General features: G+C 44.4%; 1 protein-coding gene across 1 annotated transcript in view; it reads left to right on the top strand.

Annotated features, from left to right (window-relative positions):
- Positions 1 to 18638: 18638 nt before the first annotated feature.
- Positions 18639 to 24258, top strand: part of plxna4 (plexin A4) — a 188572-nt gene continuing 182952 nt past the window's right edge. The window contains exon 1 of the mRNA XM_076030189.1: positions 18639 to 19424. The gene's annotated coding sequence lies outside the window, so the exon portion shown is untranslated. The remainder of the gene's footprint in view (positions 19425 to 24258) is intronic.

The raw sequence follows: 24258 nt of genomic DNA, 5'->3' as shown, positions 1-24258 counted from the left end.
GTGTGTGTGTGTATAACCCGTTATCAGTCGATACAGACTCCATGGCCGACCCCGAAGACGCCCGGAAGAAAGAGGTTACCCGCGTGCAAATGGTAAGATACCCTCTGCCTTCCTTACATGTTTGCGAGCGTCGTCTGTCTTTGCCACGAGCCAGTGGCCGCTAAACCTGTTACACGCCCTCCCCGCCCCCCCCATAAGCCTATCCAGCCGTGACCTGCCGCTTTAGACTAATCCCCGCAACTGTAAAAAATGTTTTCTCATCCTCCAGAAGAGGATTTAAATTACTTTGGACTTACAACTTGTGCTGCCGCCGCCGCTGCTTGCTGCTTGCTACCACCACCGCCGCCGCCGCCGCCGCTCGCCCCTGCCTCGTGGCGGGCAGCCGTAGCCGCCGGCGCTTCTGTTGTTAATTTAGCCGCCGAGATGAATACGCAGAAAGGAGACATGAGTTGAGGGTGACCGTCTGGTCGCATTGTGTCCTTCAAGACTTTGCAGATGCACAAATTCTTTTTTGTCTCGCTAAGTGTTTGTATTGAATGCGTAAATGTACACAAGCACCTTGTTTTTTTTTTTCTCACTCTGCACACAGCAGAAGGTGGCACGCAGGGGCACACATTATTTATTATTTACAGTATGACTGCAGTTCATGCACGCACACGCTTTTCTTTAATAACAGACAGAGGCCTTGCGGGCAAACATGAGGTATTGCACATTAGAACACACACACACACACACACACACACAGAGTCACAGGGCGATGTTTTTGTTTTTCGAGACCTCATCACCCTGAGGCGTTTGCACAGACACACACACACATGATTATCACAATTTGATGACAATGACTGGGTCATACTGGAATGGGTGACATCATAGAGTCACTGTCAACCACACACACACACACACACACTTACCGATCGATGTGTAACTCAGGGGACGCAAACACATGGTCAACACAGGGTCCATCTGTGCAGTGTTGCACTACTGCTAGTTGGCATGGAGCTTCACTGCTGCATTGGCTGTTACCCGTTTGTGTGTGTCTGCGTGCGTGCATGTGTGTCCATTAGAGGCAACGGATGGCAAACATTTTCTGAAATTGCCTTTCATCTTTCATAAAAGGAGGTATAAAACAGTATCCAGGAGATTCAGTCTGCCAGAACCATCTGGAACTCCATTATGGCAGCGCTTAGACGATTATTCTCCTCGTACCCCCCCCCCTCCACTAATGAAATATTAGAAGTCGTGTTCTGTTGTCGTTGCTTTTGAGTTTGAGCTGATCATACACATCACTCAGTCTGTCATCTGGGTTAGGGTTTGGGTTGTTATAATTTTTTTTCCCCTTGCATTTTGAGGACTGAAAAAATAGGCAAAATTAGCATCAAAGCTTGTGCTCTGTCCCATTGCAACGCTATCGCTTCAGCTTTGTAGACAAAATGGTGACGTACTGACCAGAATTGTTCGGGCCATCTGGGAAACACTGGACAGAAGTCCACAGTTCAATCCAAAGCAATAGTAATGATAACAACATTAAAGGAATCGACCTCAATGCAATTACCAACTACTCACACTCAATTTCCTAAAGGGGGGGAAATCTTTACATATTGGCAGAAAAATGTGCTGTTTTAGCTGTAACATAGCTTCTGGCAAGGAGACAAATCGGATCGATTTCATAATTTGCGTTCACCACCTCATCATCTTGGTTTAATTGGCCATTAGTTAAAAAAAAGAAGCCCCTCCCCTCAGCCCACACACACACACACACACAGACACACACCTCGCTTCCCCGTCGGCTGAGTGAAGCTTCCTGAGTGCCGGCTAATCAAAGGCCCTTTCACGGGAGGGCCAGAGAATGATGGCTTAATTAGGATTGCTAATGTTAATCACACTTAAATATTTATAAGCAGGAATTCTTTTGTTTGAGCTTGACCTTTCTGTGGCGCTCATTACCAGAGTTGTTATTTGCTGGCGGTGCTGCCGTTTGCTGGTGGGTCCTGCTGGTGAACATGGCCGCAACACACCCGCCCCGGGGGCTGTTATCGATTTGGACGGAGCAGACGCGCTGCTGTGTTGACGCTTTATGCGAGTGACATTGGCTTATCAGCGTTTCAGAAGGGGTTGAAACCTTGTGTGTGTGTGTGTGTGTGTGTGTGTGTGTGTGTGTGTGTGTGTGTGTGTGTGTGTGTGTGTGTGTGTGTGTGTGAGTGACCCTAAAGAAACGGACAGTGGGCGATATCTTATCAATGTGGTGAGCTCATTGTGTTTAGGTGGCAGTGAAGGTAATGGAAGCAGCTCCATAAACAATAAAGGATGTGTCTTAGCTTGTGTCAGCTCAGCACTTTGTCTAAACAACACACACACACACACACACACACACACACACACACACACACACACACACCTCGGCACCGGGCCTGATTAGCTGGCTAATACTGGCTATCCAGAGATACAGCACATCTGTTTCTCTGTCTCTGAATTATTTTGCTACTTTTAGATCAAAGCATCGAGACACATCGCACGCACACTCACAGTTGAAATATGTTCAATGAAGGATAGATTTTAGACCCCTCTTGCTGTGTTTTGCTGTGCCACGGACGGCTGCTCCTTCAGGCCATAGGACTGCCATTACAGCCGCAACAGGAAGGAAGTGCTGTGTCCCATTCTGTCTAAAGTGGAAGCAGGCCGGGCACAACCCCTGTTGTCGAGGACACTGGTGGTGTCAAGGTGGTGGTATCATCCAGCAGCACCGGTATCTGCAAAACAGCATACAGCTCATTACTGCTTCCATTCAGCATCTCCAATTGAATTTCTCTGTTTAAGATACCAGAACCTCACGGTAATGACGTGGGCTTCGGGGTAATAAACATCTTCTGCTCTGAGGATGAATTATTTCACTGTGGGGCTGGTAATGAAATCCATTAATCAGTCACTGTTATTCTCTTAATTTAATATTCCCAGACTGGGCTCCTGCACGGCCACTTTTTTCTTCTTCTTCTTTCCAACCAACACCGGAAACACTGCCCGGGGTACTTTACTTTATTCATCCAAACTGAATAATTATGCATTGTTTCCTTGGAATCCATTATACTGAAGCAATATTTTGCAAGAACTTGCGGAAAATATTAAGGCGAGGCAAACTTCCCGACTTGTAGTCAGTTTGAAATGTTAGAATGCATTCCTGCCCGGGAAACGGCATTTGAGGAAGATATTACTTGATAAAGAAAAATCATATTGATGCACTATTTTCTCCATGCTGAGATTCTCCATCTGTTCCTCTCTGTGTCCTCCTTTGATATGCTGATGTTTCACGGGCGAGTTACCTACAGTGTCTTTCTTTCTTCCTTACAAAATGAAATAGGCCGTCCCAACATATTTTTAAACCCGCGTACACAAAAACTTCATAGAATCTCTCCCAGAAGCTTCTTTCTGTTGCGAGTGCACTTTTGACTTCCTCGGGATTCTCCCTGTGCCGGAGTAATGAAAAGCGGAAGTGAAATGTAGGTTGTATTTGAACTGCGGTTCTTTTATGGCGCCGGCAGGCAGTCACCATGGCAATATGCCCGCTGGAAACTACACATCACATTTTTATGGTCTGTAATGTGATACAGAGAGTGATGAGAACTATATTTGGCGAGTGTGCGTTTATGAATTGAGCTCGCTAGCCGATGAGGTCTATTAAGTTTCTATACACTGTCTATTGATGCATTGTTGGCGGAGCCGTTGGTGTCACGCTGAGCACCTTCGGTCCCTCTGTGTTTGTGGCTGAGAGGGGCTGCGGCAGCTCGCCGCTCACCTTGCATAGGAACTCGATTGCTCAGAATCCAACCCGTGACGTTCAGCCTGCAAGTTGCTTCTGCTAAATATACATAAACATATTTTCCCCGATGGTCCTTGGTGAAAATAGTATGGCTTTTTTGGTTGGCCCACTTGACTATCATGGACTAAAGCTTTGCCCAATCAACTTTTAAGGTTTTTCTCCCATGTCCAAAGGCTTTGTGTGGACTCTTGAACATGCAGATATGCCACCACAGTGCTGTGCGTGGGCGTGGCGCCTTAGCTAGTTTATGAATACAAACGGTTGCAGAATAAAATCTCAATTGTGTCACAACTGTTAAGCACATGTGGCCAGAGATTCAGTGTGCTTTTGTGTTTAAGAGACACAAAGTTAGCGTGGCAAAAACAAATGTAAAGAATAAGCGTGCCACCTGATTGAAAGCAGCCACTCCTCCCTGTAGCTGTGTAATCACTGAGCGCCGGTCAGGGAGTGAGCCTAAGTGCTTCAAAACCCACCTACGTGTTTCACAATCAGACCAATGAATAAAAGATTTGGAGCCTTCTGAGTGCCACATTTGGAATTCAAAAAACCCAGCAGAGACGAGGTGCCGCCGAACAAAGCCTGGAAAAAAAATGGAAAGGGGCCAAACAGTTTGTGGCGACTGTCGGTGCATTCTATTCCTCTCTACTCCGCTCCGCTCCGCTCTTGGAGGCTGAGCTGAAACAGCTACCGTCCCACTGTTTCTGTCTTGAGGAGAGAGGGCCAGCAGCAGGAGCCAAAAGTGTTTTTCAAGTTTGTTCTCTCAATGTTTCCGTCATTGCCTCAGAGAAGTATTAGACATTGCTTTGTTTTTTGCAGGCTTTTAATTGCCATGACTCTGGCACCATTTCCTTCCATTATCACCAGAGTCTGCAGAGCTTCTGATCTCTGGTACACATGCCTAGTTAGCCCTCTGTAAGATTTTAGTTCTCTTCAGAAACACAGAAATGACTCCTCGGAAGTCTGACAGAGCAGAAATGGAAGTTAAAAAAATTAAAGAAGCAGCCTCAGGACTGCACATCAATAAAATCATGATGTTCTTTTAGTGGCAGACACAAAAGCAGATGCAAGAATGTCAGAGTTTATAACAGTGGTTACAATGCTATTGTTAACAGATCTGGTTGTACAAGGGAATGGAGTCTTTCATATCACTGGCGATTATGTCAAATTTATTAAGACAGGGAAAGCGAGCAGGGCGCCATGACATCACAATAAAGCCTTTCACTGTGCGTCTATGCAAAGTGAAACTTTATCTAAACAATCAAGTGACTGAGTCGTTGTAGTAAACGCATCCGATGCCTGCAGCGACTGTATCTAAGCCACCTGTTGCAGGAGCTGAAACGAGATGCTTTGATTTTTAATCCTTTATTTCGAGAACTGGGACAACCCCCATGAAAACAGAGATAAGGAAACTGCCGCCGCTCATGGCTATTGACAAAGTACAGGGAGAAAGTGATTGACCAGGCAATGATGACTGCATTTGCGAAAGTTCTCAATGAAAGCCTGTATGAAAAGAAGAGATTGTATTTATCAGAAACAAACAAACAAAAACAGACAGAATGCCATTTTACATGTTTACTGATGTTGTGTGTCAATTTTGAAGGGCCCATGTTCGCATCTCTTATTTCTGCTTCATCTTTATTTCTAATTCTAATTGAATAATACAGGACATCTAATGCCGCATATTGCTCGTGCACGACGAGCCGCGTGCTGGCCTTGCGGATGCACACTGAGCAGCTGGTGAAAGCTCATCCCGCAGAGACGCAGAGCAGCAGCAGGAAGTAGCCGCGCATAAATAAAGTTACGGCCTAATTTATCCGCTTTTGCACACGAGTCGTTGAGCGCCAACGTGCCGCGGCCAAGAACTGCAGGTGCTGAGTGGGACACTGCTTCATCTGTAATAACCACCGAACGGCATGAGAAAAAAGAACCATAGAATGGGCAGTGGACGTCTGGCCGATCAGAAGGAACGCAATCATATTACAATTTCACTTTCATTTCCTGCCCGTTTCTTTTATTGACTGCCACCAATATTCTTAATGAAAAGAAATAAAATAAAAGGTGGCCAAACCGAACAGCTACAAGAGTTGGCCAGAAGGTGCAGGGAAAACGGCCATCACTTGGATTAAATGTTATTCCATCTCCCCTCCACCTTTTCATGCCTTATCTTTCCTAATTTTTGTATTAATTGTAGTTGTTATCATGTCCATATGGGAAATATTAACATTTCTTAGAGCTGTATCCACCTGTGAAAGAAAATCACAGGTGAGGGGAGAGGCAGACGTATTGCTTGTGCGTTTGAGCAGCTTCTATGAACAAGCAGCGTTTGCACAGTTACTCATGAGGCGAAGAACCATGGAGACTTTCTGCCTCACTGAAGCTGCTGCTGCTGCTGCTGCTGCTGCTGCTGCTGCTGCTGCTCCACTGGCCACAAGCACCATGGAAAGGCTCCCTTTGCTCAATTGATTTGTATATCACTTGAGGTTTTTTGATGGGGGTCTTTTCAAAGTCACACATAGGGTTAAAAAGATGCTATTTAGGCATAAATATGCAACATGCTGTCGACTGAAGCAAACAGAAAAATACATAAAAAGGTATTTTGCTTCATGTATTTGTGAAATTTATTGTACAATATCTTGTAATTGTTTTAATATGAGCTGAATTTAATAGTCCCGCACCGATGTTTCCCTCTGTGAAAGTAATTGTGCATCAAAACACTTGCAGCAACAAAACCAGTTTTGTAATTATTTTTAATGTGCTGGCCATTTGTCACTTTTGTCATCTTATTTTACATTTACTCTGTGACTTTCTCAATATTTCTTCATCTTTCTTTCCTGACATGTAGTCAACTAGTTGCAACCACTTGGGTTTCACAAAATAACAAAACATTTTTATGCCATGTATCATGTAACTTGGAGAGGGCCTTCTCTTGTTTGTCGTCATTGCTCACCAAAGGGAATTAAAAAGATGGTCAATAGGAAAACAAGAGGTATTTAATAAAAAAAAAATGCACTTGCTTGGTTTTAAATAGCTCTCTGGTTTAGAGATCCCCTGGCTGGCTCTCAGATCGCTCAATATCATAGCAGTTAACAGTGTTCATGAGGAAAGATGAAGCTGAAAGAAGAGGAGCGGAGAACAGGCCGCGAGATAGACGAGGGAGATTAGGGATTGATTCTCAATGGCTGCCGAGTTGTCAGGAGGCTGAGAAAAGATGCAGGAGCAGCAGCGGCAGTCTATTTTTCCCTTTGTTTAAGTTTGTTCGTCGCTCTCTTGTTCATCGACTCAGAGGGGAGACGGAGTGAAAAAGATTGATGTCATTTCTCCTTCATTTACCCTCTCCAGTATTGTTAAGATCTCATTTTTTATTCCCTTCCCCACGTCTACAGCTGTTGGATGGAGAATAAAGGAGACAAAACGGGGCAGGGGACGCAAGGAGGGGAGAAGAAAAAAAGGGGGGGGAACACACTGTATTTACTCTATGACTAAACAGAGCAAGTCGACGCCGAGACAAGGCGTTCCAGTTTCCAATTCCCAAATCAAACAACCGCTCATTAAAAACCCTCATTGTCTTCCGCCGTCTCGCAAATCACTTTCGCAAATTCCATTTCGTCAAAACACACATTTGGCACCAAGACGGTAGCCAAACATAATCCTGGGCTTCATTTCCATTCAAATAACCTGAATCCGGGGGATTCTTATCAACGATCACCCCGCGCTGATTTTATATTTATTTTTTTTCCCATCAGCGATTATCAGCGTGAGCACGCGTGTTTCTTTCTTCGCCTTTCTCTCCCTTTCTTCTGCATGTGAGCATATGTCAATAGATGCCCCCCAAACTCAATTATTCCGTCGTGGAGATAGTGCACGGTGGCATGTGGTGCACGCTATCAACAGCCTCGGTCGGCTGCTTTGACCAATGCGCAGTCAATAAGGCACATCCACTTAGAACGCCAGTGTCTATGGGGTTGAACAGTGGACGTCAAGGAGTCTTTGAATTGAATTTGTTATTTTTCCCGAGGCAAGTCTCCCTGGGTGGCGGCGAACATAAATCCATAGCTGAAGTCCGCTCGTTCCTCCTGTGAAGTGGATTTGTAAAGCATCTTCAGCCAGATTCCAATTGGGTTTGTGAGACGGTCCGACAAAGCGAGGTTAAAATCCAGCAATATTATGGAAGGCTGTAAACAGAGGGCTAATATAATTAGGTTCATCAGGATCATAAGCTTGTACCCCTGATTAGTGTGTATATACAGTTTTCCCACACTTGACCCGTGCACACTGATATATAGCTCTTGCCGGCCGGCTGATGTTTTCCATGAGCAGGTGATAAACAGCGGTTAAAGGAGTCGCATCCCTCCCTGTCCTCCGTGTCAGACTGTCTCCTAAATGTCACCTTGTGAAAATGCTGCGTACACCTTTGCTGACGAACACCGCTGTATGCAGACACACACACACACATGCGCGTGAAGCTGCGTAGGGTTGATATATGTTAGGGCTGCACATATATATCAGAAATTCTCAGTAGAACCGTTTGAACTGCAGGAAGTTTTACCCAGTGAAGTATTCAATCCCGCCTTGTGTGACAAACGCTCCTTGTTTTATCTCGTTGCCAGTGCAAATGCAGTCCACTACGATTGAATGCCTTCTCTGTATTTGTCATGCACATGTTTAAAAAAAAAAGAAGAAGAAAGCCAATATCTCTTGAAACCCAAATGAGAAGTTCAGTTTCTCGGGTGCAAAACTGTGTTTTCTGTTCAGAAATAGCCCAACCATGACCTGTTTCTGGAGCAAATTGTGCCTCAGTCGAAGCTGCGCTAGTTAAAAAAAAAAGAAAAAAAGTTTAAACAGCTAAATGTACAAACTGTTTATGCTTTGGGAAGAGGTGCAGCTTACAGACAGGACTGCACTGCACACATCGTTGGCACTGTGTAAATATGTGCACAACATTTGTGAAGATGAAAATGGGCAAAGATCCGTTACAGCGTCTCTCTTCTTTCAATCAATAACGCCGCGATTCTAATAGACATCGATTGCATCTGAATCCCAGATCCCAAGTCACAAATGTGATTATAGAATGGCCAGTCTTGACACTTTATTGAAAACAATGAGGCTGGAAGGAGAGCCGGGAGGAGGGAGGGAAATGGGAGTGACGGGCTGGAAGAGATGGATTTATCTTCTGCTTGTCACTTTCCCTCCTCCATTCCTGTCTTAAAATGTTCTTGTGCGCAACGGTGTCATCATGTGCACAACCCCCCACTGGGTTAATGTTGAAGTTGAGGCCACTGACAGACCAAAATGTCGCGAGGAGGAGCAATGCACAGCTTTCACTCAACGTTGATAAAAGGATGTTTGATAAGATGATGTTCTTCGCAGTTGTTATTTCCAGTCGATGCTGTGTCTCAAAATTCCAGATTCCCTCATCGCAAGTGAATATTTTGCACATCACTCCAATTTAGAGCCTAAAATTAACATTTCTGGGTGACTGGATTTCTAATGTTCAACAGTTTGACTTACAGACGAGAGATATGTGTATGTGCGCTTCCTTGTCTGATCATAAACTGAAACTAATGGCTAAATCTGCTGCTATGTTTACAGTAATTAGTGATGTAAACAAGCCAGCATCAGGAAAACATGAATAATTTAGTTCCGGTTCTTTGTAGTCGTCGGCCCCCTGAATTAAAAGAGCTGTCAATCTTATATTTCTGTGGCGCTAGATATACTGTCTTGTTTTGTGAAGTGGCACAAATTGATCCTTTTAAAAAAAAAAAAAATTAAAAAAATGTCAAAGTTGTTATTTAACTTGGCAGAAGTTGTAACACTAACACTTTCAATATTTAGTCATTTCAGGTTAATACTTCAGGGGAAAACTCAACGCTGGCATAATGGCTTGAAGCTGGGTATTTGCAGAAGGGCTCTTTAATTCACCGTTGTGCAATCTCTTGCAAAAAGCTGCAGGATAAACGGTATGCATTTGCACAACAACAGGTGTAAAGTGCATGTAAATGTGTTGCATTAATGCTGTTTTAGCGCTGGAGAGGAGGCCAAACAATGCTTACATGCATTGACCCTTTAGCCCGGCTGCCGCGCTGCAGTTGGACATACTTTCCTTTTGTGCGTCGTTCAAATTGGATCCTGAGGCTTTTGTGTACGTGGCTGTGGTGTGTTTTGTATGCACGTCTCCTGCTTGTGTAGGCGTAACAAATATGATCCTGTATTTTCAGGGACTCCAGTGCCAGCATCGTTGGATGGCCGTGACTAAAGTGCGCTGTCTTCTGGATACCTCGGGCAGGTATTGCATATTGTTTTTCCATAACTTCCCTCTGCAACGACTGCAGCCGCAACACTGTTTTCTAACTTCTAATTTTTTCACACAGCCGAAGACTAAAATGTCCTTTTCACCTTTTACTGCCGCGCACCTCCTTTCAGTTTGAGTCTATTTTGAGTTGAAATTTGAGGCAAATGGATCGGTAATGCAACAGAAGATTGGGCTCTCATTCGCTCGCATTGTCTTCACCAAAGGCTCACTCATGAACAGCTTGTTCCCAGCACAATGTGTCGTAATCAGAACTGCCTCCCCCGCCCCGACACCAGGTTTGAGACGATAGTACAGCAAAAATTTCAAGTTTCATTTATTAGCCACACGCAAGGTTTTTAGTCGAGGCTTGGCTGACATTTTCTTTATCCACGCAACTGTTCATGGAGACGGCATATGACCAGCAGAATTATTTCCATCTGTGAAACTCCTGCTTGCATGAATTAAAAAATTCCACCAGAGCCTCCATCGACATTGTGTTCAGTATTAAATGGGTCAAATGTCAATTCAGGGTGGAGCTCTCCCTTTAGTGCACTTGCCGGGTTGTGTGTATAAAGTGTACCTACAGATCTGGCTCTTGTGCTGGTCTACGTTTATTGCATTTATTCATTTTGCCATTGCAGGAACATTGTGTCACACACAGAGGGATTATGTAGTATTAGCACAAATGGCAATACAAACGATTCAGTGAAGGATTATCAAAGGCAGCGTATATCTGGGATATAAGCATTAAAAAGGGATTTCTCCAGTCACTGTGACCGCACGTGCAAACAACAAATTCTTCATCTTGGCCATCTCTACATTCTTGCCCCCGTGTGCAATGACTTGTGTGTGTGAGTCTGTGTGTTTTGTTTTTTTTTGGACAGATAGCCAATGAAGTGTTGCTTTGGTGCTGCTCACTGTGCGACCGTCTCGTTCAGCTTTTTTGCAAATCAAAAGTGTGTCTGCGTTGTTTGCTCGCGCTCTTGTCGGTGAGATAATTCAGAGGCATCACGTCCCGCCAGCCTTCTTCGTCCTTGTGTCTGTGGCTCTGTTGCAAAATAACGTCGAACAAAGCAAAGCATATTTGCAAAGCATACATGCAACAGCACCTCTGTCGACACAGACCTACACGCAGAGTAAGCACGGTGCAGTCTGTCTCTCATTGCCTATGGTAACCCAAATAGCACTTTTCCGTGTTTGCGACACGTATTCATGCGTGCATAATTGCACCATTTACAGCTGGGAGGGACCGGGAAGACAATGATCAATTTGAAATGTAAATGTGCTCCCTCTGTGTTCAATCAGTTAGCAGTGAGAATAACCTTTGTGGGTAATGTAATGTTTTGCCTTCTTTTACCTCCCTCCTCCTCTCAGTGTCTCTCAGCGTATATCCTCACGCACTGGCAAAATGAAGATTTAAGGGATAGTCCACCCAAAATGTATGGTTTCCCCTTGTTCGCTACTAACGGCTTTGTTTAAGTAGGCTTTAATGCTACAGTTTTTCAAACAGTTCTTGAGTTTCATGTATTTATGTATGTATGTATGTATATATACTGTATGTTTGTATGTATGTATGTTTGTATATACACTACCAGTGAAAAGTTTGGACACTCCTTGTCATGCATTTTTTTTTATCTTTCCAACTTTCTACACTGCGGATAGATGCTGAAGACATCAAATATATGAGCAAGATATATGTCCAAAACTTTTGACTGGTATGTGCATGTATGTGTGCATGCAAGTATGTATTCCAACCAATGGCTTAACCATTGCTGTGAATTGCATACTCTGCACTGCAGTACATAAGAAATACGATTTTACCTTAAAAAATCTAAATGTGAGGAATGAGAAAATTTTGGTTATTTTATATTTTATAATTTAAGCACCCTCCTTTCAAATGCAGACCAAAATTAGTGTATTTTGGGTCTATTCAGCAGAGGTTCACTACATCCATGTGACCTTTTCCAGCAACACCTCAATTCCCGGAGAAGCTGAGAGAGAGACCTAGAGATTTGGAAATGCAGGAAGCGGGGTTTTTTTTTTCTTTTTTTCAATTCTGTTATCCTGTTATTCTCCAGTCGTGCTTCTAGCAGCAAACCTGCCCGTATCCAGCCCTGTGATTCGCTCGCGCTGCCACGTCCTGAGCCGAGCGGGAGCTTCTTACATGATGTATCCAGACACATGTCAGACTGATTTTATGTGACCTATGTTTGTGTACACTGGCCCTAACTGGCGCGGGAGGCTGAATCCACTTTTGTGTTTGTTTTTTTTTTTTTTTTGAAAAAAATGGTTTCACTGCAGGTCGCAGGACCTTAAATAAACCCAGTACTCGCAGAAATCATCCTCAGACGCACTCTCTCGGTTAAGCCAAGACCATCCAGGCAGATAAAGATCAGACAATGAGAATACCCAAAGACATGTTCCGAATAAATAAAGTCATTACGGGCAGAGGATATGAAGACACGCATATATGTGGCCATGCGCATGCATGCTAAAGGGGAAATGGGCAAGACAAATAGTGATAGTGAGCGCTGCCAGTCGATATTGCACTGAAAGCTCCCTGGTCAACCTGGTGAAAGATACTGTCAATAGATTGCATCCACAAACCACAAGCGATGGATTCCCCACAGTCATCAGCGTGCGCCGTGTGCATGTGAGTGCGTCTGTTTTGCTCGTGTGAGACAAAAGGAAGGAGCGCGTAGGAGTATAATGCAATTGCTTTCTCACACCGCACTCTCTTTGCTTCAGCTCTCATCAGCCCACACTACCTTGTGTAAGAGGCAATGGCTCATTTTGACCCAGGACCAGGAGCGACAGCGAGCCAAAGACTGGGCTGCCCGGACATCACGGAGCATCTGCTCCTCCCCTTTTCCTTCACCTTTGCTTCTTGTCAAACCCACAAACCTTGCTGTGAGGCAACTGCGCTCTCTAGCTCACAGCCCACAATCTTTGCTGCACTATTTAAGAAGTAGAAGTTGGCTTGGAGGGAGGTTTATGAAGCAGCAATTGAACTTGAACGTGACGGCATTCTTGACAGAAGAGGAAGCCAAAACTGGAGTGCAAAGGTTGATGGGCATGCATGTGGGCCAATGTGGATGTGGGCTTTTTCACCAAGAGGACCCATCATTTAAAAGTGTCACTCACCCACAAGGACATTGAAACACTGCAGAAGAACACAGTTCATTCCGTTTAATTTAGAAATGCAAAGAAATATATGTACGAAAGATATATTTGCGTCCCAGCACTATCATTTTATTTTTGCTTGTTGCAACTTTTAACCTGTATTCCTCCCTCCCTACCCAGGTTTCCAGCCCCCTGACCATCTGCACCGCCCACCCCAACGGAAGAGTTTAATTCTGGGGGGGGGGAGTCACAGTGGGGCGTCTGGATCTCTGTGGACATGAGCTTGGATCTCTGGAGAGGAGGCTGGCAAAACATTGACTCACCTGGCCCCGGAGTGGGTGGCTGCACACACACACACACACACACACACACACACACACACACACACACACACACACACACACACACACACTCTTGTGCTCACAGACACACATGCATGAAGAGGCAGGGACAGACAGGCAGCTGCTTGCATAATGGGGAATCTGATGGAGATGATATGTGGATGAACACACACACACACACACACACACACACACACACACACACACACACACACACACACACACAAGGAACAGAATGGAATAAATAGTCAAAATGCACATTTGCACAAGAAGCAGTAAGTCATCAATATGCAAACTAACTAATTACATGAGTGAGTGACATATTCAACACAGCCGTCCATCCGCTGTCATGAACTCAACCATGCAGACGCACAAACGAGCATGTACAAGATTCATCAGAATGTCGGCTTCAATCCAATTTACTATTGGGGTGTCTTGCAAAAAATAAAAAATGTGCAGAAAATTGAAAACCTATTTACAACCCAAATCAATGGGCATATCAGTGTCATTCTCTCCGCCCACGCCGCACATAAAACTTCATTAGCTCAACGACATGCTAATAGATTTCCATGGGAATGAGATATCATGGGTGAGAGCCACACATCCAGAGTTTGGGGTGTCATTTAAACCTGGAGGCTGCACGCCTTGGAGAGAGCGGAGGGAGTGGGTCGGCACTTTTATGAAGACGGACACACACTAAATCCAGCGACACCATTGGCAGCTCATAAATATTATCATCCCCAGGGTGGAAATGACTCGTAAATTGACCATAAAGGAGATATATGCACACTTTGTGTGGTGATTTAGCAGCCTGCTGCATTTGAGGGATGAACTGTGGCAGATGTGTGATGCATGTCTATCATGAGCAAAAAAAAGAAAAAAAAAAGGGGGAGACCCCCGGGATCAGTGTTACCGATGTGTGGTGATCTCTGCGTCCCAACAGGCTTTAGATAAACCATGTACAGCTGTGTTTAAAAGGCTCCAGCGAGTTAATTCAACAAAAAGGGGCAAAGGATGAAAAGCATGTTGCCAGACGCACGTGCGTGTCTGTGTGTGTGTGCTTGTGTCTGTGTGTGTGACTACAGTTGAGGGGAGCTTCTGGAACGACAGGGGTCCAGCTGGCAACATGATCTGCAGACACACACACACACACACACACACACACACACACGCACACACACACACACACACATGCATTGAAACACCTCCCTCTAACCTCCAACCTACTTGACTGCATTAAAAAACCGGGGAGGCTTCATCAAAGCCATTCATGTCGCCTCCATAAGTCATCATCTCATTTGCAAGACAAATGTGTGAGTCAGTATGGTCAGCGCATTTTAATAAAGAGCTGAGCACTGGCCTTGCATCCGTGCTCTCCTCCTCCTGCACCCCACCCCCTTTTTTTTTTGCAGTTGCAGGGCTCGTACAAAAGGAGAGACCAGATTTACCGAACCTATAATATATCAATGTGCAAACTGCTTTGACTCTTGCGTAACCATAACCTGGAGGGCCGTCGTTGCGTTTGTCAAGACTTGTAAATCAGCACGATGGTCTTGTTTCAGTCAGAGTAGAAATCCTACGGGGACTGTGAACCTTGGCGTGAAGACGAGACGTGCAGCCATCTTTCAAAATGTAGCCTCTTTGTGCACCTTCATCTCCACTTTAAGAATAATTGAACAAAATACTCATAAAAACCGTCTTTGAACAACAACAATTATCTTTTAATGACGATTTGGAGATACTAATAGAACCTCCAACACAAATACTTACAAATCAATAGGTAAAGTGTCAACCTTTAATGTTCAACTTTTGAGTCCCCCCTTATATTTCTTTCTTTCTTTCTTTCTTTTTCAAATTTGAACATCTAAATTACTCCCTTAAACAGCTACTCCCATCTTGGTCTTTGCACATCTGAAACGCTTAGAATTTAATTAACTCTCCGCTAAACAGCTTGAAGATACTATCTGTGTCCATGGTAACAGTTTTGTTTAATGTCCACTCTATTTAGAGTCTTGAATGAGTGAAAAGTACATGTTGGGCTTAACATGCATGGAAACTTCCTCCTTCATCATTGACCATTGCCAATACAATCTTGTCTTGCCTTCCAATTTGCATGTCCTTGGAAAGAACCATAGTCTGCTCATGCAGGACACAGATAGGACAAATGCCACTGATAGTAGTAGCATAGTTAAAGATATTGGGGCAATTGTCATTTGACCTGTGAGTGTTTGATTTTGCTCGCGCATCGGTGACCTAAACATTCATTTCTTGAGGTCATGTGACCCTTACCCTTTGTGGGAATGGCCGTTGTGATTGTAGATCGCTATTGATTTGTGATGCTTTGAAAGTTATGCTATGCAGAGATTTGCGGACTGTTGACATAGCCCCTCCACTAATTTTCATCGAATAACTAAAGCCAAGTGGTCCATCAGTGTCAATGTATTTCCGTTCTTCAGACAACCTCAAGGCATGCTCCTAGTCTGAGAGGTCCAAAATATAATGGATAAGGTCTGATGTGCTCACAATCAATAAATTGCCAAAGAGGGATTGGGGCAAAATGGCTACTGGGGGCCAAATAGTTAATTTATTGTATGAACTGATAAACCAATAAGAGGTCAGTCTGTCACCGGACTGTTCGACCTGAAAGACAAAGATTGTGTGTGTGTGTGTGTGTGTGTGTGTGTGTGTGTGTGTGTGTGTGTGTGTGTGTATTTATATACGTGTTGTCCGTCTGTCGCACTAGGATTGTGACGTCAGAAAGCCACCGTGAACGCGCAGGTGCAGCCCCGTTCACGGGGACTGGCAAATCTGTTTACTATCGTGAAACTACCGTGAAATAAAGCGGCTAAAAAAAAACACCGATAAGCAGACAAAAAAAACTTTGACGCCTAAAATGGGGTTTTGTGCAATGGAAAGTAGTGTTTCGACGTACAGTAGCTGGATATATGTGGGGTAAGTCTCAACCGAACTTCCATGTTGAACCCCAACCAACATGGAAGTTCGTTTCGTTGATTTTAATGTCCCCCCCGCCCCCCCCCCGATATTTATCAGTGTATCTGGGCATTTTAAACATAAATTGGGTCTTTTTGTTACACTTTACAACATAAAGTGACTTTAAACAACCGAGGAGTCTCTGCTCACTCAGCAGCAGAAATGAATAATCAGAGCACTAATTAGCTGCAGCTGGTCGTTCAGAGTACAACTAACTATCTCTGTGCGCTGGTTTATGAAGATAAACGTTAGATTTATATGTCCATACACCTTTCAGAACATTGAGGTGAAAACCCGAGGAAGTGTTGCTGAATTGTGGACGTCAATTGTCGGAAAGAGCTCATTGCAGACTGCTGTGAAGTTCATGTGGCCTGTAGGTGGGGCTCTAATGCAGTGTTTCAAAGCCGGGGAAGCCTGCTGAAACGGGAGCTCGGATGAGAGTGGTTGAGATAAATGGGGATTGGAGGGCAGGCAGGCAGGCAGGCAGGCAGGGAGGGAGGGAGGGAGGGGAAAGATCCTGCTGCACCAGACATACATGGATGTCTCCCCCTCAGAAGACCCTCCGAGTGCTGACTACTTTTCTTCTTCTTCTTCTTCTTCTTCTTCTTCTTCTTCTTCTTCTTCTTCTTCTTCTTCGTCTTCTTCTTCTTCTTCTTCTTTTTTTTTTTTTTTTTTTTTAATGTTTAAAAGATTAATCGTTATTGGGACGCATGGCTATTTTTCTTTTTTTAAAAATACAAGCACACAACCTTATTTATTTATTTATTTATTTATTTATTTTTAAAATAATCATTATTAAGCCTATTTTGCAAATCCCTAAGCCCAGTTACAAACATGTAAAGAAAGTTTGCAAAATTGTTCCAAGGCTCAATTTGGAGGTTGGGCTTTGTTATAGACCCTTAGAGGAATTCATGAGCCACACTACAGTTATGGCAAAACAGGCAGCAGGATGGAATGGAAATAAAATACCTCAACATGGTGATGGTCTGGTTTTCAGTGGTTTTTCTTTGAAGATTTTCCTTTTTTCTTTTTAATCCTCTGCCGCCTTTGTGCTCTGATTACGTAATGAGATCTTTAAGAATATTAATTGTGTAAATTGTCTGTGGGAGGAGGAGGGATCGCTCCACCCCTCAAGTAATAGATCATCAAAGAAACATAGAAATGCAGATTCTAATCCCTCACAACAATGCAAGTGTCATCATTTTGTATTTTGTCCGTGTGAGTGTTGCCTAATCTCCATCTTTAAATCATCCTGCGATTAAATATTTAAATCCGATGATCTGATCATCTCACCCCAGTCTTGTAGTTCATAAAGTCCCTTCTGGCATGACCAAATGTTATTCTCAATGGGACAATTGAAGTAAACCTTGCACAGACATCACACACACACACACACACACACACACACACACACACGCACGCACACACTCTTCTAAGGCTATTCATTTCACAACCATTAATCTGAAAAGGTCATCAGTTGAAAGAGTCATGATTGTTTTGAATATGATATTGGCTCCAAACTTTTTCAAGACATCAAAAACATTCCAAATATTTCTTTCCAAGTTAAGTGGTAAAATATTTTCACCTCATAATTAAAAATGTGCAACATTGACCAAGCGCTCAAGATTTTCCCAAATCTTCAAATCTTTCACACAAAGCACTAATCTACAGCTTAATAGCCTTCTGACATTGATCTTCAATGATCTCAGCTCATATTCTGCTCTATAACAGTGAACTGGCGAGCTAAACGACCTGCCCTGCAGCAAGTAGGTGACTGTAATCTCACTCTGCTGCCACTGATATTAATTGCTGTTTTCCGATGCCTCAATTCTTTCATCTGTCAGCTGTGCCATCAAATCAGGAAACAGAGAAGATCTACAAAGTGGGCTGATGGCAGTAACATGGCGGCCTCTTTAAAGTGGACCCACCCTCTGTAAATACAAACTTTTGTTATTAGCAAATGAGACTAGTCTTTGGGTGATTTTACACAGTTGAAATGATGCATATGTATGGATCCCTGCACCCCCCCCTCCCCCCCCCCCCCCACACACACAGATAATTCAAGTGTTTAAGTGTTTAATTTAAGATTGTGCAGTTTATTGAAAAGGCAGCTTCCTTATTTCCTTAAAAAAAAGGAAAGAAAAAAATAATAATAATCGAGCCAGACGCCTCTTCCTCCATCCATCTCTCGCCTCCAGAAACTCGGGAGCCGGTTCAGCTCTCCTCTCCTCCCCTCCTCTTCCCCTCCTCTCTCTCTCTCCTCTCCTCCACCACAGGGTCCCTCCCGCACTGCCTCTCTTCCCCTTGCACTACGCTGCAGCACCCTCGGCGCCACAGTTGAGCAGGAGCCCCGCACTGAGTCACATCGAGGCGGCAACGACGCACGCACGCTCTCTCTCTCTCTCTCTCTCTCTCTCTCTCTTCCTGCACACGCACGCGCGGCCACAGGCAGACAAGCGCATACCCCCGTTTTTCCTGCGGTATCCCGTTACGGCGCAGCGGCTTTTCCAGCGGCATACCAAGTGTGTCCGCGCCGGGGGATGGGAGGGCACAGCTCCCGGGTCTCGCAGCGTTGTGTAGAGTCCTGCGAATCTCGGGGATGCTGGCGGAAGTCTGCTGCTATTTTTGTTATATTTTTTCACTTCCGCGCAGGAGTGGTCCTCTGTGCACACCTCTAACCCGGGAATTTAAAGTGAAGAAACCCGTTTGATCAGGATATAACATTTTTTTTCTCTCTCCCTCCTTCAGCATTTCTCTTTTTTTGGGGGGAGTGGAAGAGGGAGTGAGAGGAGTTAGGGATTGATCTGGACGTGCCTCTTATCCGCAGTGTCGATGCGGCTGTGAAGTGATATCCACACAGATTTCACAGGTAAGAAACGGACGCTTGTCACCGCGCTTGCTTGCCACATGCGGGAGTGTTTCTTCTCCCTCCGAGGCGCCTTGATGCCATTTTTTCAGTCATCTTTTTTTTTCTTCTTCTTGTTCTTATGGTAGTTTCGGTGTGAGGTGTTGCCTCTGCGCCAGCCAGCCAGCCAGGTGTCATAGGCGTGTGTTGCACCTGTTCTGGCTGCGCCAACACGTCCTGTGCTCTCCGGCCATGGGGCGGGTTTTTCCACGGTGCCGGTCCGTTAAGATCGGTATCTGCAGAACCGCCGAGGCTCTCTCGCCGCATCAGCGTGCAGCGACACGCTATTTTCTGTCAACTCGAAGTCGGATTCCTCCAGTTTGGCGCGTCACACCATCCGCGCCCTTCATCCACGGTAAAGACCGGCAGAGCTGCTGCTGCTGCTGCTGCTGCCGCCGCTGCGTGCCAAATTTCTTCATGTTCTCGTCGCACGGCGCAACTCTGAGGGCGAGGAACTGGAGGATTCCGCGGCTGATTTACGCATTGCCTTCGGGGTTGAAACACTGCATAGCACTATAGCGCGTAGTACCGTCTCAGACCCCCCCACCCCCCACCAGCACAAACCGCATTTGGGATTTTTCACCCCTGGTTTAGAGTGATGGGAATGGACCAAATAATCCACTCAACTCCTGCAATTTATTTTTATTAGTAACAGGGAACCTCGTGTTACTTGAAATCGCAACTTGATCTAAAGTCTTGTCTGTTTCTGTAGAATTTTGATGCATCTTCTACATCTTTTAGGATGGTTTGGTGCGTTTTGAAGCCACTAGGGATAATATATCTGGAGTGTTTTCTTTGGAAACCCATTCTCATTGCATACTGGATGAAATTAATTATTTCATTTTAATTAATTATTGTGAGTTTCTGGTTGCTATGTCCGGCCCAACACGGCTGTGTGGGTGCAAAGTGAGCATCTCCCAGACCGTTTCTCACCCTGTGCATCTTGCGGGGAAGCTGGAATACTCCAGCCTCCTGTCAGGGCGGCTGAACTCAACCGCTGGGAGACTCGGCTTGCAAGAAAACCTGTAGTTGTTGTTGTTGTCGTCGTCATTTTTTGTCTTCCTGTAACATAAGCCACGGACATCACTTTTTTTTTTTATTATTATTATTTTTACATGGCATAGATTTAAAAAAAAATAATATATATATATATATATATATATTATTATTATTTATTTCTTTTTACTTGAAATGAAGACAGTGTGCTTCCTTTCCACTTCAGATGTTTTTCGGTCCCTGATGCAAGTCCCTTTTTATTGGTTACATTTGATCTCTTAACTGAAAAAATCTCTTTTAATATTCTTTTTTTTGCATGAATTAAACATGCTAAGTTTCCTCAAAATTTCAGTGGTGTTTTGATGCATTGTAACCAGACTGATCAGTGCCATGTTGAAGTCATTGCAGTCTCTTTTTGTGCGTTATTGAATACAGCCTTGAATCTTCTGAGATTCGTCGGCAGTAAGAGAAGATGCTGCTTCCGCTCTTGATTCAAGTTAATCTGTGTTGCTCGATTACATTAATCGAAATCTTGCACCCTCAAATTCCTTACTCAGGAGAAAAAGATTCTTGTCTCCTACTTTGGCTGTTATATATTTTATAGTTTAAGGTTAGGGAACATCCAAAACTTAATGGGAAGCAGGGTCAGAAGCTCCTGGTACTGTCTTCAATCCAAACGATATGTGTGTTGGATTCTGGCCAAATTGAGCGAGCCAAAAGATTTGGTGATTATTTCTGCGCTGCGCTAAATGATTAAGTGTTATTTTCACAGCCTGTAGATGGTGCATCTGCTTTCGTGGACAGTTCCTTTAGTTGCTTTATTAGCACGTTGGTCTCTGCCAGCTTCAATTGTACGGGAGGATAGTCAGTGGTGTTTGTGTGTCATTTCCTGGCATCAGTATCATCTGTTTGAATGAGATGGTCTGTTGGAGCCTGAGCTGGTGTCAAGACACTCAGGCAAAGAGGGCGGGGGGAGTTTCTCGAGCACATGCGCTCGCCTCAAGCATGTAATAGAACTGGGATTCCAAATGGGACTTTGTCCGTGAATTTGCTGCGTTGCCGGCTTTCTCCCTCCACTTCCTCACCACCCTCTTTCACACCTCATGCACAGAAAGCAGCTGCTCCAGCCCGTGCAAAATGCAGATTCCCGAGTTCAGCAGTCACACTGATCACAGCTAGAGCCTCTGCTGGTTGCACCCTCTCCATGGTCCACCTGCACTCCATGCTTAAGGCATCAGTTCAGTCACTTCAGTCACTTTCCAAATGATATGCCTTCCTTTTTAATGCCATTCCTTGGGTTGTTTTTAAGGAACTGTTATGGTATAGTATATTTTAAATTTTTGTTTAATTATTGGCAAAACCCTTTCATGCGTATACCTGTCTGAATACTTCCTCCAGTCTAGAGAGACTGGGTGAAGAGATGTGGCTGTATCCCTCAAAAGCCATGAGGGGCAGTGTGGCCTCACAAACTGGTGCAGTGGAAGGTTTTGTCGCACATGCTTGCAGCGGCGTTAACAAAGTCTACCTACTGCTAGTTGTTCTGTTTTTAATAACAATTATTTATGTTCATTTATGAACACATATCACATTTTGGAAGAACTACGTGTGTCTCCTCATAGAATATGTCAAAACTTTATCTGGCTTTTTGATTGAAATGATTGTTTTTTGTGCTCTTTGGAGGACAGTATCTGGTCATTAAGTCACTATGCTGTTAAAACTTGGATATTGCTGTGGCTCATTCATAAAGATTTGACTGTGTCCAGCTTTGATGCAGTTTTGAGTTGAGATAAAGCAGCTGCATCACGTAGTAAATCTATTGTTTTAATATTTATGTATGCTGTAGGCATTGTAATTTTTTTTTGCAGGGGGCGGGGTCTATTTGGTGTCAAGTAGCTGAAGTCACTGCCTAATTGCAAAATTTAAAAAATAAATAAATATCCTTGTTTTGGACGTGTATACAGGTGTCCCAGCGTGTGTGTACTCAGCTGCACTCAAGGTCTCGATGAGAGAAACCAAAGAAAACATTTAGTCCCTGAGCAGCTTGATAATCCTCTCCTGTGAGTCTTTCCTCCTCGCCCTTTCACCAAACTCCCAACTCGAGTTCTAACCCCTTGAAGCCTTTAAGAGCACTTGGCATGACTCAGTCCACTCTGCTCTGCAAGTCTTGACCCCCCCCCCCAATACTGCCTGCTGTCCATCAAGACCCTGCCTGCAGGAGCTGGGACGGCTGCCGTTATCGGCCTGTGAGCACCTTGCATTGACGTACTACCCCCTGTCTGTCGGCCAATGTTACAGCTACAAGGGCGGAGTTTAGACGTGCAGAGTGCGGCCCTGTCAATATTATGGCCTCCTAATGGATAAACTCTCACTCTGAGCAGGGCACTGAGGGCATCCATTACATTTTGGCACTATTGCATTAAAAGCCATATGGACTTTTTTTTCTTTGCAAAGTCTGGAAACTGTGAATGAGTATGAATGGGGGGCGTCTCCATAGTGATGCAGATGCTTGGTATGCAGCAGCGTACGACTGTGGAAGCGTGCTTGTTTGTCTGCGTGTGGGTGTGAATGATGCATCTGTGACTGGTTTGGCGAGGCTGGCCGCTGTATGGATACTCTGGTCGCAGAGATGTATCATCACGTCAGACTGAATGATGCGTCTGTGGATTGGACTTGAATGGAGCTCTCTGTTTGTTCCCTCCCTCTTTATGTGTCTCTCGCGTTCTCTGACACACACACACACACACACACACACACACACACACACACACACACACACACACACTTAAACACCCCCTGGGCTGTGACAGTGCCACCAGACGCAGGCTAGTGTCCAATCAAGACTCCCCCTTGTCTCCCAAAGCCACAAATCACTACAGGGTAGATTGCAGTTTTAGGTGCAAGTTTAATTTTAGCTCACTTTCTGTCACCAACTGCTCTCCCCACTATAATCTTTCTCCCATAGTTCCAGGCACGTTTAAACATTCTTGAATTACGGCTACAGGGCCACAATTAAATGTAGACTGCTGGTTTATTTTAGAGTGTGAAAAAGACTTTTACAAAATAAAAGCATTGGAGGAGATACCTGCTAAAGTATAGATTTTGATTTGTGTTATCTCGCCTGGATAGTCTTGACCCCAGAGTTCATTCTCAATCAAGTGCGTGACGTTCATTTAGGATTCAGGAGTCTATTATATTTTAGTTGACACCACATCAGCTAGATTGTATCAGGACTGATAGCTCGGCGATTGGATCTAAATTCCAATTAAATGGTGGGGGAGATTCTATGCTACATTAAGACTGTAATTGCTTACAAGTATGTAATTAACCCTTTGGAAACGCACCATGGCACGGCATATTGATGTTTGCCATAACTGGTGGCACCCCAAGATCTGAAGTGAGGATGCGTAAACAATGGGTGCTGCAAATTCTGCGGCGAGAAATCAATACCTGTCACAATGCGCCCTCTAATGAGAACCTTTTGTTCTCTGTAGGTTTTAGTCAGTGGCATGTGAGGCCTCAAGAAAAGGTTTACTGCACGTGCGCGTGTGTACGTGCACCAGCGTTTCCCGCAGCATACAAATTCTTCTTTCTCCTTGGCAGCAAGGGCCCTATTAAGCTGTCACGTGTCTTTATAATGGGGGCCCAATGCATGTACATGCTACTATATCACACTCGCACCAATTTCTTTCTCCCCCCGCAGCCCTTCTTTCATCTCCCCTCTCAATCCCTCCCTGTTTTCTGCCTCTAGCTCTACCGTCCCATATCTTTTCTGCCTCACTCTAAGCTGCCGTGCACATAACTT

This window comes from Nelusetta ayraudi, unplaced genomic scaffold (assembly GCF_046127955.1).
Source record: "Nelusetta ayraudi isolate G7.1 ecotype Tasmania unplaced genomic scaffold, CSIRO-AGI_Nayr_v1 ptg000027l, whole genome shotgun sequence".
Taxonomy (NCBI): domain Eukaryota; kingdom Metazoa; phylum Chordata; class Actinopteri; order Tetraodontiformes; family Monacanthidae; genus Nelusetta; species Nelusetta ayraudi.
Note: the sequence above shows the minus strand (reverse complement) of the source record. Positions and strands in the feature narration are given on the sequence as shown.